This window comes from Aotus nancymaae, unplaced genomic scaffold, assembly GCF_030222135.1.
Source record: "Aotus nancymaae isolate 86718 unplaced genomic scaffold, 86718_ANA_hifiasm-v0.15.2.pri h1tg000020l, whole genome shotgun sequence".
In the NCBI taxonomy this organism is placed as follows: domain Eukaryota; kingdom Metazoa; phylum Chordata; class Mammalia; order Primates; family Aotidae; genus Aotus; species Aotus nancymaae.
The window spans coordinates 70,964,089-70,969,583 of record NW_026988432.1 but is presented as its reverse complement, the minus strand read 5'-3'; the positions used below and the strand labels follow the sequence as shown (position 1 = coordinate 70,969,583).

The 5,495-nt window shown below is 38.0% G+C and overlaps 1 pseudogene; it reads right to left on the bottom strand.

The window, feature by feature from the left end:
- Positions 1-1,570: 1,570 nt before the first annotated feature.
- Positions 1,571-4,162, bottom strand: LOC105730971 (ankyrin repeat domain-containing protein 13C-like; annotated as a pseudogene).
- Between the last annotated feature and the right edge of the window lie 1,333 nt (positions 4,163-5,495).

Genomic DNA, 5,495 nt, shown 5'->3' with positions numbered 1-5,495 from the left:
TCCCTTTCACTGTTGTGCACACCCACATGCTACCATGCTCCCATGATAGAATGTGCAGAAATGTGGCATTCATGAGTAAGTCAGGAGACCAGTGTGGATCTGGTTTCCCTTCCCACTTTCCTGAGAGTGGCTGTGTGATATTTGGCAGAGCACATCACCTTTCTGAGCATCTCCCTCATCTAGAGCCTGAAGTAACTGTATTTATTTTTGAGACTGAGTCTTGCTCTGTCACCCAGGCTAGAGCGCAGTGGAACGATCTTGGCTCACTGCAACCTGCATCTCCTAGGTTCTAGCAATTCTTCTGCCTCAGCCTCCTGAGTAGGTAGGACAACAGGCACATGCCAACATGCCCAGCTAATTTTTGTATTTTTAGTAGAGACAGGGTTTCACCATGTTAGCCAGGTTGGTCTTGAACTCCTGACCTTGTGATCTTCCCACCTAAGCCTCCCAAAGCTAGGATTACAGGCATGAGCCACTGTGCCCAGCTATTTATTACCCTTCTATTTTTAGGTTTTTATTTATTTATTTTTTATTTTTTCATGAAAAGTAAAACTGTGAAAAGTTGATTTGCATTGATTAATTCCTTTTTTTTTTTAACCATTGTAAGAGATATTGACATTTGTTTGCTCTTCGTGATCAGAGAAAAGACATTTTGGAATGGATAATCTGTTTCTACTATTATTTAAAGAAAAAAGCTTTATAAACAAAATTCAAGTGCAAAAATTTCCAGTAGTCTTCCTACTCTCCAGTGTACCCCAGCAAAATATTCATAGCTGTGCTGTTAAGAAATTAATCATATGTTTCAATTAACCATGTTTTTTTTTCCTCCTTAAGGTGTCTGTACTTATGAAAAAAATCTATAGCATATTCCTGAAAGTATACCAAATTCCCACAAAGTAAGAGAGCCTAAAAGCAACAGTGGTCACTGCCTTTCATTGTCTCCAACCCCACATAACCACAGATAGGATAATTCAGTCTCTAAGTCATCTGATCTACCCATTTGCTAAATAACAGGGATCAACTTCTATTCAATAAAGCTGGTCTGGGTCTACTAACACTTTCCACAAAATTCAACAGGCCCATGTAAGGTAGTAATTAGGTCTTTCAATTTTTAACTACTATTATTTTTCTTCATTATAAAATGTATTTAATGCCAACATATGCAATGTATGTATCAGCATGGAAGATGCAGCTTTAAAGATGATGTTTATTTAAAATTTTTCTTAGTTTATACTTTGGAGTTTTAAATCATATTTTCAATAAGCATCTCTAAACTCATTTTAAATTACCTAAAATCCTGGAAAAAGTTTAAGCTACTGGTCAGTCTAAAGAAACTTGACAGATGCATTCTTGAGACATTCATCAAGATACATTTTAAAAACATCGATCTAAGTAAGCTCTTTAATACAACATGATACTTTATAAATGTTATACATTATTCCCTCTAATTTAGTTTCATACTTGGACTTTCAAACCATCTTAGAATGAATAAGAAAAATTTTAAGTGCAAAAATGAGTAATACATGATTTAATCATTTGGAGATAATTAAGTCAATAAATATTTTCCTGTGATTTAAAAAAAATAAACAATAGAAGTCATCAATCTTGTGTATACTTCTGGACTTTAACTTGTAATAAATATATTCTGTTAGCATATAAAATGTTTTTATCTTATTTTGAAAGCATTAAATATGTAGGGTTGTCCAAAATATGTGTATTGTTTTTTAAAACTGACTCCAATGCATCCACATTCTACTAAAAACAAACAAAATAATCAGACTGATGTGCACTTATTAGGAAGCAAGTTTAAAAATTTGGAATTCTTTTTAAAGTGCTGAGATTTGGAAGAGGAGTATCTTTAAACATGCTAACCATTCATTACCTTATGATGAACATAACAAGGACTCAAACTCAAGTTTAGAAAAAACAATAGAGGTTCTATGAAAGGAAGATTAGTAGCAAACATTCAGGTAAAAACAAATAGCACCACAATGAATTGCACTAAGGTGCTAAAGGAGAGGTACCTTATCCCCTGCAGAGTGAATGCTCCTTCTGAAATGTACTGCAACATATAAATGCAATTGTTTAATGGTTACCATTTGGTTCATTCATCTACAGAAAATTGCATTCCTTCTAGTTCATTATATTGAACAAACATTCAAATTACTGAACTATACATAATGTTACATAGTTTACATTTTATGAAAACAAAGCTCGAAGGAATATTTATAAATGTCACCTTGAATAAAGATGATGAGTTTAAGAGGGCTCCATATCTCTTAAGACATTTAATTTATGTTAATGGTCCAGGAGTGTTTTAGATATAGATATAAATATATTTATATACATATATATTTCAACAAGAAGTGTAAAAATTTTAAAAACAAATCACAGCACTCATAGCTGCTTTACATATGAAGGTCTTAGGGTCATTAATGTGTCAAACTATTACATTTATAATATGTATATTTTTAAAAAGACCAAAAATGGCACATCAGAAAACTCGCTGAAATTCTTATTAGAGCCCCATTTCACTGTATCATATTACTGATGTGTCAATTCATTGTGTAATTCCCTTTTCTTCACTGAAAGCATTTGTCCCTTCTATTTGGATCCACTTCTAGCGTCTCTGCATTTTCTTTCCTTGGTCAGACGGCATCCTTTTCCATGTCAGTTAAAGATCAGGAAAACGGCTTGGGTCTTCCTTGTAGTCATCAGGTATAGTAAAGATGGAGCCATCAAATTCATCGTATTGAAACTCCTGAAAAGTCACAGTGGCTGTGATTGTGGGAAACACAGATATATCTAATTTTACAGGAAAGCCTGGAGGAAGCTTCATCTGAACAAATTCTCTAGGTTTGTTAAAGTGCTTGAAGGGAGCTATTACTTCTAAAACATTCAATAATAACTCTATCCCTAAGGGAAATTCCTGGCTCATGGCTATCGTCGCTTTAAATGTTTTCTTACTCTCTTTGCATACCAATTCTCTACCCAGATGAGGAGCTTTTCTATTTTCAGCAGATATATATTCTTCCCATGTAATAGTGTTCTGAGGAGGAGGTGTCAGAGACTGTCTTCTAACCGGCTCGGAATTCTGTTCCATTATGTTTCCACCTTTACTCAAACTCTCCATGATGGCCTTATTTCGAAGAATATCCTCTTCACTGAGACGTTCTCTTCTTTTCCTTGATTCTAAAACAAGTCCATTCACCAGATAAAAATCTACCAAAAAGTTTCCTACTCTTTCCTCGTGATGTATTAGCTGATAAATTTTTGTTCATTGTCTAATACTACGAAAGATTCAGAGGGCACCGCATCCCCATTGAAAATGAAGCTTAGATGCCCTCGTTGGCACTTCATGTCAGTAAAGTCTATGAGAGTTGTGTCAAGCCTGATATTGATACCTTGTTTGTATATTTTACATGCATCGGAAGGCAGAATTCGGGAAAGTAAAGGCACCCAGCTTTGAAAATCCCAGTGAAGTTCTAGATAAAAGTCACCTAGCTCTTTCAGGGCTTTTAATAATCGAGGTCGTTTTTCTTCAACACTTTCCCTGGATTGCTGCTTAAGCTTCCTTAAAAAGCTGTAATCATCTATCTCCATAGCTGATGGCTTCCGCCAGAGGGCTCCATCCCTGAGCATTTTTCACTTTGACTGGAGCATTGTGAACCAAAAGTAAATGGGCACATTCTTTATTTCCTAACATCGCAGCAAGGTGTAAAGGAGTATTTCCGTGATTATCTTTCTGCCCGATATTGTGCGTGCGGATGAGAGAGGAGAGTCTCCTCACATCCCCCTTGAAGACGCACTCGTGCACTGGGTAGTGTGCGGGGCAACTGCCTCCATTCGCGACGACAGGAACGGGGTTGGTGCCGGCTAGAAGGGCCGAGGGCTGGGAGGTGGCAGGCACGGAGGAATTGTGCAGCGGCAGGGCCGGGGCGCCGGGGGGGATTGGAGGAGGCCGGAGCTGCCTTCAGCTGCAGCCAGTGGTGATGGTTACTGAAGATCTTATGACAAGCTTTGCCGCCTTTGCCAATCCTGCTTTGGTAAAGGTGCCGCCGAGGGCAGCAGCCGCTTCTTCATTCCCGGGCTCCAGCAGGTCCCCTTCTTCTTTGCTGGGCTTGTGGTCCCTCCGCAGTGAACGGATCTTCTCCCCGGTCATCGCCGCCGCCAGGGGCAGTCGAGGGGATCGGGAGGCTCACTGCCGGCGACGGAGCTGGCTCTGCGGCGGCACAAGGCAATTAGAGCGGTGGCCAAGAGCCTCCAGCGCAGCATGAATTCCCACTGCGCCCCCGAGCCTGGGACAAACGCATCTCCCGGGGAAGAGCTGGCTCTCGCCCAGGCACGAAGGGACACGCGCTCGCTGGGGGGTGCTAGAGCTCAGGTGCCCACGACACCAGGATCTCAGTCTTGCCGTCAGAGCCGCCATCCTATTTTTATGTTTTAAAATACAAATATGTATGCCCTTTAGAAGTCTGAAAGAAAATATACAAAAGCATTATTAATGTTTATCCCTCCATAATAGACTTAAAATAATTTTTTATTTTCTTTTACACACACACACACACACACACACACATATATAGATAGATAGATAGATAGATAATTGCGTTTTAGGTTCTGGGGTACATGTAAAGAACATTAAGGATTGTTGCATAGGTACAATACATGGCAATGTGGTTTGCTGCCTCCATCCCCATCACCTATATCTGGCATTTCTCCCCATGTTATCCCACCCCAACTCCCTACCCACAACTGTCCCTCCCCTAGTCCTCCCACGACAGACCTCAGTGTGTGATGCTCCTCTCCCCGTGTCCATGTGTTCCCATTGTTCAACATCCACCTAGGAGTGAGAACATGCAGTGTTTGATTTTCTGTTCTTGTGTCAGTTTGCTGAGAATGATGGTTTTCAGATTCATCCATGTCCCTACGAAGGACATGAACTCATCATTTTTTATGGCTGCATAGTATTCCATGGTGTATATATGCCACATTTTCTTTTTTGAATGATTTTAAAAATTTCCATTATTTCCTTAAGATAATGCATTTCTTTTTTGTCTTTAAATATGATTTATAATTACAAAACAAATATACTCAATGAAAAATTAAAACATAGAAGTTTATAGACTTTAATAATAAAGCCTTCTTTCCACTGTCCTATACCAGATGTAACTACTGTTGGCAGATGAATGTTTCCTACTAGAGTATTTCTAATATGTATACTCCATTTCATTTCCTAAAAGATATATATATATTTTAATTTTTCTGAATTATTTAAATTCTTCCATATTACATATTGGTATGTAGTTTCTCTTTTAAATTTAATATACCAGTGATATTTTTTAGGTCAGTATATGAATGCCAACCTCATGCCTTGTATGGCTGTATAAGATAGTATGATATGAATATATCACAAATTTAACTATTGTACTACTTAGAGACATTTAGTTTTTTTTCTAAGTTTTGAAATTATAATTAATACTACACTGAATATT